This window comes from Ambystoma mexicanum, chromosome 1p, assembly GCF_040938575.1.
Source record: "Ambystoma mexicanum isolate Mex_15411 chromosome 1p, UKY_AmexF1_1, whole genome shotgun sequence".
Classification (NCBI taxonomy): domain Eukaryota; kingdom Metazoa; phylum Chordata; class Amphibia; order Caudata; family Ambystomatidae; genus Ambystoma; species Ambystoma mexicanum.
This window is the reverse complement of record NC_090921.1, coordinates 1,025,103,921-1,025,117,161: the sequence shown is the minus strand read 5'-3', so window position 1 is coordinate 1,025,117,161 and position 13,241 is coordinate 1,025,103,921. Positions and strand designations below refer to the sequence as shown.

At 41.4% G+C, this 13,241-nt stretch overlaps 9 non-coding genes across 9 annotated transcripts; all 9 read left to right on the top strand.

The window, feature by feature from the left end:
- The first annotated feature begins 865 nt into the window (after positions 1–865).
- TRNAY-GUA (transfer RNA tyrosine (anticodon GUA)) lies at positions 866–951 on the top strand. The gene is given in 2 exon segments: positions 866–902; positions 916–951. It is a non-coding gene; the product is annotated as a tRNA-Tyr (tRNA).
- Positions 952–1,510: 559 nt separating this feature from the next.
- TRNAY-GUA (transfer RNA tyrosine (anticodon GUA)) lies at positions 1,511–1,596 on the top strand. The gene is given in 2 exon segments: positions 1,511–1,547; positions 1,561–1,596. It is a non-coding gene; the product is annotated as a tRNA-Tyr (tRNA).
- A 1,206-nt stretch (positions 1,597–2,802) lies between these two features.
- TRNAY-GUA (transfer RNA tyrosine (anticodon GUA)) lies at positions 2,803–2,888 on the top strand. The gene is given in 2 exon segments: positions 2,803–2,839; positions 2,853–2,888. It is a non-coding gene; the product is annotated as a tRNA-Tyr (tRNA).
- Positions 2,889–3,448: 560 nt separating this feature from the next.
- Positions 3,449–3,534, top strand: TRNAY-GUA (transfer RNA tyrosine (anticodon GUA)). Its single transcript is given in 2 exon segments — positions 3,449–3,485; positions 3,499–3,534. It is a non-coding gene; the product is annotated as a tRNA-Tyr (tRNA).
- Positions 3,535–6,677: 3,143 nt separating this feature from the next.
- TRNAY-GUA (transfer RNA tyrosine (anticodon GUA)) lies at positions 6,678–6,763 on the top strand. The gene is given in 2 exon segments: positions 6,678–6,714; positions 6,728–6,763. It is a non-coding gene; the product is annotated as a tRNA-Tyr (tRNA).
- Positions 6,764–7,969: 1,206 nt separating this feature from the next.
- On the top strand, positions 7,970–8,055 carry TRNAY-GUA (transfer RNA tyrosine (anticodon GUA)). The gene is given in 2 exon segments: positions 7,970–8,006; positions 8,020–8,055. It is a non-coding gene; the product is annotated as a tRNA-Tyr (tRNA).
- A 559-nt stretch (positions 8,056–8,614) lies between these two features.
- Positions 8,615–8,700, top strand: TRNAY-GUA (transfer RNA tyrosine (anticodon GUA)). The gene is given in 2 exon segments: positions 8,615–8,651; positions 8,665–8,700. It is a non-coding gene; the product is annotated as a tRNA-Tyr (tRNA).
- A 1,852-nt stretch (positions 8,701–10,552) lies between these two features.
- On the top strand, positions 10,553–10,638 carry TRNAY-GUA (transfer RNA tyrosine (anticodon GUA)). The gene is given in 2 exon segments: positions 10,553–10,589; positions 10,603–10,638. It is a non-coding gene; the product is annotated as a tRNA-Tyr (tRNA).
- Positions 10,639–12,489: 1,851 nt separating this feature from the next.
- On the top strand, positions 12,490–12,575 carry TRNAY-GUA (transfer RNA tyrosine (anticodon GUA)). The gene is given in 2 exon segments: positions 12,490–12,526; positions 12,540–12,575. It is a non-coding gene; the product is annotated as a tRNA-Tyr (tRNA).
- The last annotated feature ends 666 nt before the right edge of the window (positions 12,576–13,241 follow it).

Here is a 13,241-nt window from a genome sequence, read left to right as displayed (position 1 = left end):
CGCCACCTTTCAACTTTTCCCCCTTAGTATGGTGGTCATTAACATGCGGGAGACTGCGGAGGGGGTCATTTTTTTAATTGGGAACTGATGTGCTTTTACTCAATTCGGGAACCTCACAAGCCAAATTTGTAGTATTTTGCACGAATTGCAAGAGATGTTTACAAGTCGACGGTTGAAGTGGAAGCTCGTATTGAGTTTGCTAGAGAATAATTTGCCAAGCCTTCGAAAGCTCAGTTGGTAGAGCAGAGGACTGTAGTGGTAAAACAGGCATCCTTAGGTTGCTGGTTCAAATCCGGCTCGAAGGACTTTTGCCAAATGCAAATTTTATTGAATACTTGGAAAGTAAAATACTTGGAAAATAAAATAACAGAATATTTATAATTATATTATATTTCATCACTGAAAATAGATGCCTTTTGCTTTGAGGCTGTGGCCACGTTATTTTTCTGTCCGACACCAATCTTCGTTGGTTTCCTGTGATGTATTTTGGATCCCCATCTCTTGCTATGAACTGACAAAACAGCAGAATCCCCTTGACAATCTTGATTTATCAAGGGAAATGGGAGAACACTATACACCATCCAAGATATTAAAATATTGTCAAGGCCGAACACTGATGAATACTCTGAGGAGATGGCCTGTGAGGCGCCGCCTTTCAACTTTTCCTCCTTTGTATGGTGGTCAGTAACATGCGGGAGACTGCGGAGGGGGTCATTTTTTTAATTGGGAACTGATGTGCTTTTACTCAATTCGGGAACGTCACAAGCCAAATTTGTAGTATTTTGCACGAATTGCAAGAGATGTTTACAAGTCGACGGTTGAAGTGGAAGCTCGTATTGAGTTTGCTAGAGAATGATTTGCCAAGCCTTCGATAGCTCAGTTGGTAGAGCGGAGGACTGTAGTGGTAAAACAGGCATCCTTAGGTCGCTGGTTCAAATCCGGCTCGAAGGACTTTTGCCAAATGCACATTTTATTGAATACTTGGAAAGTAAAATACTTGGAAAGTAAAATAACAGACAATTTATAATTATATTATATTTCATCACTGAAAATAGATGCCTTTTGCTTTGAGGCTGTGGCCACGTTATTTTTCTGTCCGACACCAATCTTCGTTGGTTTCCTGTGAGGTATTTTGGATCCCCATCTCTTGCTATGAACTGACAAAACAGCAGAATCCCCTTGACAATCTTGATTTCTCAAGGGAAATGGGAGAACACTATACACCATCCAAGATATTAAAATATTGTCAAGGCCGAACACTGATGAATACTCTGAGGAGATGGCCTGTGAGGTGCCGCCTTTCAACTTTTCCCCCTTAGTATGGTGGTCAGTAACATGCGGGCGACTGCGGAGGGGGTCATTTTTTTAATTGTGAACTGATGTGCTTTTACTCAATTCGGGAACCTCACAAGCCAAATTTGTAGTATTTTGCACGAATTGCAAGAGATGTTTACAAGTCGACGGTTGAAGTGGAAGCTCGTATTGAGTTTGCTAGAGTTGATTTGCCAAGCCTTTGATAGCTCAGTTGGTAGAGCGGAGGACTGTAGTGGTAAAACAGGCATCCTTAGGTCGCTGGTTCAAATCCGGCTCAAAGGACTTTTGCCAAATGCACATTTTATTGAATACTTGGAAAGTAAAATACTTGGAAAGTAAAATAACAGATAATTTATAATTATATTATATTTCATCACTGAAAATAGATGCCTTTTGCTTTGAGGCTGTGGCCACGTTATTTTTCTGTCCAACACGAATCTTCATTGGTTTCCTGTCAGGTGTTTTTGATCCCCATCTCTTGCTATGAACTGGCAAAACAGCAGAATCCCCTTGACAATCTTGATTTCTCAAGGGAAATGAGAGAACACTATACACCATCCAAGATATTAAAATTTTGTCAAGGCCCAACACGGCTGAATACTCTGAGGAGATGGCCTGTGAGGCGCCACCTTTCAACTTTTCCCCCTTAGTATGGTGGTCATTAACATGCGGGAGACTGCGGAGGGGGTCATTTTTTTAATTGGGAACTGATGTGCTTTTACTCAATTCGGGAACCTCACAAGCCAAATTTGTAGTATTTTGCACGAATTGCAAGAGATGTTTACAAGTCGACGGTTGAAGTGGAAGCTCGTATTGAGTTTGCTAGAGAATAATTTGCCAAGCCTTCGAAAGCTCAGTTGGTAGAGCGGAGGACTGTAGTGGTAAAACAGGCATCCTTAGGTTGCTGGTTCAAATCCTGCTCGAAGGACTTTTGCCAAATGCAAATTTTATTGAATACTTGGAAAGTAAAATACTTGGAAAATAAAATAACAGAATATTTATAATTATCTTATATTTCATCACTGAAAATAGATGCCTTTTGCTTTGAGGCTGTGGCCACGTTATTTTTCTGTCCGACACCAATCTTCGTTGGTTTCCTGTGACGTATTTTGGATCCCCATCTCTTGCTATGAACTGACAAAACAGCAGAATCCCCTTGACAATCTTGATTTATCAAGGGAAATGGGAGAACACTATACACCATCCAAGATATTAAAATATTGTCAAGGCCGAACACTGATGAATACTCTGAGGAGATGGCCTGTGAGGCGCCGCCTTTCAACTTTTCCTCCTTTGTATGGTGGTCAGTAACATGCGGGAGACTGCGGAGGGGGTCATTTTTTTAATTGGGAACTGATGTGCTTTTACTCAATTCGGGAACGTCACAAGCCAAATTTGTAGTATTTTGCACGAATTGCAAGAGATGTTTACAAGTCGACGGTTGAAGTGGAAGCTCGTATTGAGTTTGCTAGAGAACGATTTGCCAAGCCTTCGATAGCTCAGTTGGTAGAGCGGAGGACTGTAGTGGTAAAACAGGCATCCTTAGGTCGCTGGTTCAAATCCGGCTCGAAGGACTTTTGCCAAATGCACATTTTATTGAATACTTGGAAAGTAAAATACTTGGAAAGTAAAATAACAGACAATTTATAATTATATTATATTTCATCACTGAAAATAGATGCCTTTTGCTTTGAGGCTGTGGCCACGTTATTTTTCTGTCCGACACCAATCTTCGTTGGTTTCCTGTGAGGTATTTTGGATCCCCATCTCTTGCTATGAACTGACAAAACAGCAGAATCCCCTTGACAATCTTGATTTCTCAAGGGAAATGGGAGAACACTATACACCATCCAAGATATTAAAATATTGTCAAGGCCGAACACTGATGAATACTCTGAGGAGATGGCCTGTGAGGCGCCGCCTTTCAACTTTTCCTCCTTTGTATGGTGGTCAGTAACATGCGGGAGACTGCGGAGGGGGTCATTTTTTTAATTGGGAACTGATGTGCTTTTACTCAATTCGGGAACCTCACAAGCCAAATTTGTAGTATTTTGCACGAATTGCAAGAGATGTTTGAATGTCGACGGTTGAAGTGGAAGCTCGTATTGAGCTTGCTAGAGACTGATTTGCCAAGCCTTCGATAGCTCAGTTGGTAGAGCGGAGGACTGTAGTGGTAAAACAGGCATCCTTAGGTCGCTGGTTCAAATCCGGCTCGAAGGACTTTTGCCAAATGCACATTTTATTGAATACTTGGAAAGTAAAATACTTGGAAAGTAAAATAACAGACAATTTATAATTATATTATATTTCATCACTGAAAATAGATGCCTTTTGCTTTGAAGCTGTGACCACGTTATTTTTCTGTCCAACACGAATCTTCATTGGTTTCCTGTCAGGTGTTTTGGATCCCCATCTCTTGCTATGAACTGGCAAAACAGCAGAATCCCCTTGACAATCTTGATTTCTCAAGAGAAATGAGAGAACACTATACACCATCCAAGATATTAAAATATTGTCAAGGCCCAACGCGGCTGAATACTCTGAGGAGATGGCCTGTGAGGTGCCGCCTTTCAGCTTTTCCCCCTTAGTATGGTGGTCAGTAACATGCGGGCGACTGCGGAGGGGGTCATTTTTTTAATTGTGAACTGATGTGCTTTTACTCAATTCGGGAACCTCACAAGCCAAATTTGTAGTATTTTGCACGAATTGCAAGAGATGTTTACAAGTCGACGGTTGAAGTGGAAGCTCGTATTCAGTTTGCTAGGGTTGATTTGCCAAGCCTTCGATAGCTCAGTTGGTAGAGCGGAGGACTGTAGTGGTAAAACAGGCATCCTTAGGTCGCTGGTTTAAATCCGGCTCAAAGGACTTTTGCCAAATGCACATTTTATTGAATACTTGGAAAGTAAAATACTTGGAAAGTAAAATAACAGACAATTTATAATTATATTATATTTCATCACTGAAAATAGATGCCTTTTGCTTTGAGGCTGTGGCCACGTTATTTTTCTGTCCAACACGAATCTTCATTGGTTTCCTGTCAGGTGTTTTGGATCCCCATCTCTTGCTATGAACTGGCAAAACAGCAGAATCCCCTTGACAATCTTGATTTCTCAAGGGAAATGAGAGAACACTATACACCATCCAAGATATTAAAATATTGTCAAGGCCCAACACGGCTGAATACTCTGAGGAGATGGCCTGTGAGGCGCCGCCTTTCAACTTTTCCCCCTTAGTATGGTGGTCATTAACATGCGGGAGACTGCGGAGGGGGTCATTTTTTTAATTGGGAACTGATGTGCTTTTACTCAATTCGGGAACCTCACAAGCCAAATTTGTAGTATTTTGCACGAATTGCAAGAGATGTTTACAAGTCGACGGTTGAAGTGGAAGCTCGTATTGAGTTTGCTAGAGAAAGATTTGCCAAGCCTTCGATAGCTCAGTTGGTAGAGCGTGGGACTGTAGTGGTAAAACAGGCATCCTTAGGTCGCTGTTTCAAATCCGGCTCGAAGGACTTTTGCCAAATGCACATTGTATTGAATACTTGGAAAGTAAAATACTTGGAAAGTAAAATAACAGACAATTTATAATTATATTATATTTCATAACTGAAAATAGATGCCTTTTGCTTTGAGGCTGTGGCCACGTTATTTTTCTGTCCGACACCAATCTTCGTTGGTTTCCTGTGAGGTATTTTGGATCCCCATCTCTTGCTATGAACTGACAAAACAGCAGAATCCCCTTGACAATCTTGATTTCTCAAGGGAAATGGGAGAACACTATACACCATCCAAGATATTAAAATATTGTCAAGGCCGAACACTGATGAATACTCTGAGGAGATGGCCTGTGAGGCGCCGCCTTTCAACTTTTCCTCCTTTGTATGGTGGTCAGTAACATGCGGGACACTGCGGAGGGGGTCATTTTTTTAATTGTGAACTGATGTGCTTTTACTCAATTCGGGAACCTCACAAGCCAAATTTGTAGTATTTTGCACGAATTGCAAGAGATGTTTGAATGTCGACGGTTGAAGTGGAAGCTCGTATTGAGCTTGCTAGAGACTGATTTGCCAAGCCTTCGATAGCTCAGTTGGTAGAGCGGAGGACTGTAGTGGTAAAACAGGCATCCTTAGGTCGCTGGTTCAAATCCGGCTCAAAGGACTTTTGCCAAATGCACATTTTATTGAATACTTGGAAAGTAAAATACTTGGAAAGTAAAATAACAGACAATTTATAATTATATTATATTTCATCACTGAAAATAGATGCCTTTTGCTTTGAGGCTGTGGCCACGTTATTTTTCTGTCCAACACGAATCTTCATTGGTTTCCTGTCAGGTGTTTTTGATCCCCATCTCTTGCTATGAACTGGCAAAACAGCAGAATCCCCTTGACAATCTTGATTTCTCAAGGGAAATGAGAGAACACTATACACCATCCAAGATATTAAAATATTGTCAAGGCCCAACACGGCTGAATACTCTGAGGAGATGGCCTGTGAGGCGCCACCTTTCAACTTTTCCCCCTTAGTATGGTGGTCATCAACATGCGGGAGACTGCGGAGGGGGTCATTTTTTTAATTGGGAACTGATGTGCTTTTACTCAATTCGGGAACCTCACAAGCCAAATTTGTAGTATTTTGCACGAATTGCAAGAGATGTTTACAAGTCGACGGTTGAAGTGGAAGCTCGTATTGAGTTTGCTAGAGAATAATTTGCCAAGCCTTCGAAAGCTCAGTTGGTAGAGCGGAGGACTGTAGTGGTAAAACAGGCATCCTTAGGTTGCTGGTTCAAATCCGGCTCGAAGGACTTTTGCCAAATGCAAATTTTATTGAATACTTGGAAAGTAAAATACTTGGAAAATAAAATAACAGAATATTTATAATTATATTATATTTCATCACTGAAAATAGATGCCTTTTGCTTTGAGGCTGTGGCCACGTTATTTTTCTGTCCGACACCAATCTTCGTTGGTTTCCTGTGACGTATTTTGGATCCCCATCTCTTGCTATGAACTGACAAAACAGCAGAATCCCCTTGACAATCTTGATTTATCAAGGGAAATGGGAGAACACTATACACCATCCAAGATATTAAAATATTGTCAAGGCCGAACACTGATGAATACTCTGAGGAGATGGCCTGTGAGGCGCCGCCTTTCAACTTTTCCTCCTTTGTATGGTGGTCAGTAACATGCGGGAGACTGCGGAGGGGGTCATTTTTTTAATTGGGAACTGATGTGCTTTTACTCAATTCGGGAACGTCACAAGCCAAATTTGTAGTATTTTGCACGAATTGCAAGAGATGTTTACAAGTCGACGGTTGAAGTGGAAGCTCGTATTGAGTTTGCTAGAGAACGATTTGCCAAGCCTTCGATAGCTCAGTTGGTAGAGCGGAGGACTGTAGTGGTAAAACAGGCATCCTTAGGTCGCTGGTTCAAATCCGGCTCGAAGGACTTTTGCCAAATGCACATTTTATTGAATACTTGGAAAGTAAAATACTTGGAAAGTAAAATAACAGACAATTTATAATTATATTATATTTCATCACTGAAAATAGATGCCTTTTGCTTTGAGGCTGTGGCCACTTTATTTTTCTGTCCAACACGAATCTTCATTGGTTTCCTGTCAGGTGTTTTGGATCCCCATCTCTTGCTATGAACTGGCAAAACAGCAGAATCCCCTTGACAATCTTGATTTCTCAAGGGAAATGAGAGAACACTATACACCATCCAAGATATTAAAATATTGTCAAGGCCCAACACGGCTGAATACTCTGAGGAGATGGCCTGTGAGGCGCCGCCTTTCAACTTTTCCCCCTTAGTATGGTGGTCATTAACATGCGGGAGACTGCGGAGGGGGTCATTTTTTTAATTGGGAACTGATGTGCTTTTACTCAATTCGGGAACCTCACAAGCCAAATTTGTAGTATTTTGCACGAATTGCAAGAGATGTTTACAAGTCGACGGTTGAAGTGGAAGCTCGTATTGAGTTTGCTAGAGATTGATTTGCCAAGCCTTCGAAAGCTCAGTTGGTAGAGCGGAGGACTGTAGTGGTAAAACAGGCATCCTTAGGTCGCTGGTTCAAATCCGGCTCGAAGGACTTTTGCCAAATGCAAATTTTATTGAATACTTGGAAAGTGAAATACTTGGAAAATAAAATAACAGACAATTTATAATTATATTATATTTCATCACTGAAAATAGATGCCTTTTGCTTTGAGGCTGTGGCCACGTTATGTTCCTGTCCAACACCAATCTTCAATGGTTGCCTGTGAGGTGTTTCGGATCCCCATCTCTTGCTATGAACTGGCAAAACAGCAGAATCCCCTTGACAATCTTGATTTCTCAAGAGAAATGAGAGAACACTATACACCATCCAAGATATTAAAATATTTTCAAGGCCCAACGCGGCTGAATACTCTGAGGAGATGGCCTGTGAGGTGCCGCCTTTCAACTTTTCCCCCTTAGTATGGTGGTCAGTAACATGCGGGAGACTGCGGAGGGGGTCATTTTTTTAATTGTGAACTGATGTGCTTTTACTCAATTCGGGAACCTCACAAGCCAAATTTGTAGTATTTTGCACGAATTGCAAGAGATGTTTGAATGTGGACGGTTGAAGTAGAAGCTCGTATTGAGCTTGCTAGAGACTGATTTGCCAAGCCTTCGATAGCTCAGTTGGTAGAGCGGAGGACTGTAGTGGTAAAACAGGCATCCTTAGGTCGCTGGTTCAAATCCGGCTCGAAGGACTTTTGCCAAATGCACATTTTATTGAATACTTGGAAAGTAAAATACTTGGAAAGTAAAATAACAGACAATTTATAATTATATTATATTTCATCACTGAAAATAGATGCCTTTTGCTTTGAGGCTGTGACCACGTTATTTTTCTGTCCAACACGAATCTTCATTGGTTTCCTGTGAGGTGTTTTGGATCCCCATCTCTTGCTATGAACTGGCAAAACAGCAGAATCCCCTTGACAATCTTGATTTCTCAAGAGAAATGAGAGAACACTATACACCATCCAAGATATTAAAATATTGTCAAGGCCCAACGCGGCTGAATACTCTGAGGAGATGGCCTGTGAGGTGCCGCCTTTCAACTTTTCCCCCTTAGTATGGTGGTCAGTAACATGCGGGCGACTGCGGAGGGGGTCATTTTTTTAATTGTGAACTGATGTGCTTTTACTCAATTCGGGAACCTCACAAGCCAAATTTGTAGTATTTTGCACGAATTGCAAGAGATGTTTACAAGTCGACGGTTGAAGTGGAAGCTCGTATTGAGTTTGCTAGAGTTGATTTGCCAAGCCTTTGATAGCTCAGTTGGTAGAGCGGAGGACTGTAGTGGTAAAACAGGCATCCTTAGGTCGCTGGTTCAAATCCGGCTCAAAGGACTTTTGCCAAATGCACATTTTATTGAATACTTGGAAAGTAAAATACTTGGAAAGTAAAATAACAGATAATTTATAATTATATTATATTTCATCACTGAAAATAGATGCCTTTTGCTTTGAGGCTGTGGCCACGTTATTTTTCTGTCCAACACGAATCTTCATTGGTTTCCTGTCAGGTGTTTTGGATCCCCATCTCTTGCTATGAACTGGCAAAACAGCAGAATCCCCTTGACAATCTTGATTTCTCAAGGGAAATGAGAGAACACTATACACCATCCAAGATATTAAAATATTGTCAAGGCCCAACACGGCTGAATACTGTGAGGAGATGGCCTGTGAGGCGCCGCCTTTCAACTTTTCCCCCTTAGTATGGTGGTCATTAACATGCGGGAGACTGCGGAGGGGGTCATTTTTTTAATTGGGAACTGATGTGCTTTTACTCAATTCGGGAACCTCACAAGCCAAATTTGTAGTATTTTGCACGAATTGCAAGAGATGTTTACAAGTCGACGGTTGAAGTGGAAGCTCGTATTGAGTTTGCTAGAGAATGATTTGCCAAGCCTTCGATAGCTCAGTTGGTAGAGCGGAGGACTGTAGTGGTAAAACAGGCATTCTTAGGTCGCTGGTTCAAATCCGGCTCGAAGGACTTTTGCCAAATGCACATTTTATTGAATACTTGGAAAGTAAAATACTTGGAAAGTAAAATAACAGACAATTTATAATTATATTATATTTCATCACTGAAAATAGATGCCTTTTGCTTTGAGGCTGTGGCCACGTTATTTTTCTGTCCAACACGAATCTTCATTGGTTTCCTGTCAGGTGTTTTTGATCCCCATCTCTTGCTATGAACTGGCAAAACAGCAGAATCCCCTTGACAATCTTGATTTCTCAAGGGAAATGAGAGAACACTATACACCATCCAAGATATTAAAATATTGTCAAGGCCCAACACGGCTGAATACTCTGAGGAGATGGCCTGTGAGGCGCCACCTTTCAACTTTTCCCCCTTAGTATGGTGGTCATCAACATGCGGGAGACTGCGGAGGGGGTCATTTTTTTAATTGGGAACTGATGTGCTTTTACTCAATTCGGGAACCTCACAAGCCAAATTTGTAGTATTTTGCACGAATTGCAAGAGATGTTTACAAGTCGACGGTTGAAGTGGAAGCTCGTATTGAGTTTGCTAGAGAATAATTTGCCAAGCCTTCGAAAGCTCAGTTGGTAGAGCGGAGGACTGTAGTGGTAAAACAGGCATCCTTAGGTTGCTGGTTCAAATCCGGCTCGAAGGACTTTTGCCAAATGCAAATTTTATTGAATACTTGGAAAGTAAAATACTTGGAAAATAAAATAACAGAATATTTATAATTATATTATATTTCATCACTGAAAATAGATGCCTTTTGCTTTGAGGCTGTGGCCACGTTATTTTTCTGTCCGACACCAATCTTCGTTGGTTTCCTGTGACGTATTTTGGATCCCCATCTCTTGCTATGAACTGACAAAACAGCAGAATCCCCTTGACAATCTTGATTTATCAAGGGAAATGGGAGAACACTATACACCATCCAAGATATTAAAATATTGTCAAGGCCGAACACTGATGAATACTCTGAGGAGATGGCCTGTGAGGCGCCGCCTTTCAACTTTTCCTCCTTTGTATGGTGGTCAGTAACATGCGGGAGACTGCGGAGGGGGTCATTTTTTTAATTGGGAACTGATGTGCTTTTACTCAATTCGGGAACGTCACAAGCCAAATTTGTAGTATTTTGCACGAATTGCAAGAGATGTTTACAAGTCGACGGTTGAAGTGGAAGCTCGTATTGAGTTTGCTAGAGAACGATTTGCCAAGCCTTCGATAGCTCAGTTGGTAGAGCGGAGGACTGTAGTGGTAAAACAGGCATCCTTAGGTCGCTGGTTCAAATCCGGCTCGAAGGACTTTTGCCAAATGCACATTTTATTGAATACTTGGAAAGTAAAATACTTGGAAAGTAAAATAACAGACAATTTATAATTATATTATATTTCATCACTGAAAATAGATGCCTTTTGCTTTGAGGCTGTGGCCACTTTATTTTTCTGTCCAACACGAATCTTCATTGGTTTCCTGTCAGGTGTTTTGGATCCCCATCTCTTGCTATGAACTGGCAAAACAGCAGAATCCCCTTGACAATCTTGATTTCTCAAGGGAAATGAGAGAACACTATACACCATCCAAGATATTAAAATATTGTCAAGGCCCAACACGGCTGAATACTCTGAGGAGATGGCCTGTGAGGCGCCGCCTTTCAACTTTTCCCCCTTAGTATGGTGGTCATTAACATGCGGGAGACTGCGGAGGGGGTCATTTTTTTAATTGGGAACTGATGTGCTTTTACTCAATTCGGGAACCTCACAAGCCAAATTTGTAGTATTTTGCACGAATTGCAAGAGATGTTTACAAGTCGACGGTTGAAGTGGAAGCTCGTATTGAGTTTGCTAGAGATTGATTTGCCAAGCCTTCGAAAGCTCAGTTGGTAGAGCGGAGGACTGTAGTGGTAAAACAGGCATCCTTAGGTCGCTGGTTCAAATCCGGCTCGAAGGACTTTTGCCAAATGCAAATTTTATTGAATACTTGGAAAGTGAAATACTTGGAAAATAAAATAACAGACAATTTATAATTATATTATATTTCATCACTGAAAATAGATGCCTTTTGCTTTGAGGCTGTGGCCACGTTATGTTCCTGTCCAACACCAATCTTCAATGGTTGCCTGTGAGGTGTTTCGGATCCCCATCTCTTGCTATGAACTGGCAAAACAGCAGAATCCCCTTGACAATCTTGATTTCTCAAGAGAAATGAGAGAACACTATACACCATCCAAGATATTAAAATATTTTCAAGGCCCAACGCGGCTGAATACTCTGAGGAGATGGCCTGTGAGGTGCCGCCTTTCAACTTTTCCCCCTTAGTATGGTGGTCAGTAACATGCGGGACACTGCGGAGGGGGTCATTTTTTTAATTGTGAACTGATGTGCTTTTACTCAATTCGGGAACCTCACAAGCCAAATTTGTAGTATTTTGCACGAATTGCAAGAGATGTTTGAATGTGGACGGTTGAAGTAGAAGCTCGTATTGAGCTTGCTAGAGACTGATTTGCCAAGCCTTCGATAGCTCAGTTGGTAGAGAGGAGGACTGTAGTGGTAAAACAGGCATCCTTAGGTCGCTGGTTCAAATCCGGCTCGAAGGACTTTTGCCAAATGCACATTTTATTGAATACTTGGAAAGTAAAATACTTGGAAAGTAAAATAACAGACAATTTATAATTATATTATATTTCATCACTGAAAATAGATGCCTTTTGCTTTGAGGCTGTGACCACGTTATTTTTCTGTCCAACACGAATCTTCATTGGTTTCCTGTGAGGTGTTTTGGATCCCCATCTCTTGCTATGAACTGGCAAAACAGCAGAATCCCCTTGACAATCTTGATTTCTCAAGAGAAATGAGAGAACACTATACACCATCCAAGATATTAAAATATTGTCAAGGCCCAACGCGGCTGAATACTCTGAGGAGATGGCCTGTGAGGTGCCGCCTTTCAACTTTTCCCCCTTAGTATGGTGGTCAGTAACATGCGGGCGACTGCGGAGGGGGTCATTTTTTTAATTGTGAACTGATGTGCTTTTACTCAATTCGGGAACCTCACAAGCCAAATTTGTAGTATTTTGCACGAATTGCAAGAGATGTTTACAAGTCGACGGTTGAAGTGGAAGCTCGTATTGAGTTTGCTAGAGTTGATTTGCCAAGCCTTTGATAGCTCAGTTGGTAGAGCGGAGGACTGTAGTGGTAAAACAGGCATCCTTAGGTCGCTGGTTCAAATCCGGCTCAAAGGACTTTTGCCAAATGCACATTTTATTGAATACTTGGAAAGTAAAATACTTGGAAAGTAAAATAACAGATAATTTATAATTATATTATATTTCATCACTGAAAATAGATGCCTTTTGCTTTGAGGCTGTGGCCACGTTATTTTTCTGTCCAACACGAATCTTCATTGGTTTCCTGTCAGGTGTTTTGGATCCCCATCTCTTGCTATGAACTGGCAAAACAGCAGAATCCCCTTGACAATCTTGATTTCTCAAGGGAAATGAGAGAACACTATACACCATCCAAGATATTAAAATATTGTCAAGGCCCAACACGGCTGAATACTCTGAGGAGATGGCCTGTGAGGCGCCGCCTTTCAACTTTTCCCCCTTAGTATGGTGGTCATTAACATGCGGGAGACTGCGGAGGGGGTCATTTTTTTAATTGGGAACTGATGTGCTTTTACTCAATTCGGGAACTTCACAAGCCAAATTTGTAGTATTTTGCACGAATTGCAAGAGATGTTTACAAGTCGACGGTTGAAGTGGAAGCTCGTATTGAGTTTGCTAGAGTTGATTTGCCAAGCCTTTGATAGCTCAGTTGGTAGAGCGGAGGACTGTAATGGTAAAACAGGCATCCTTAGGTCGCTAGTTCAAATCCGGCTCGAAGGACTTTTGCCAAATGCACATTTT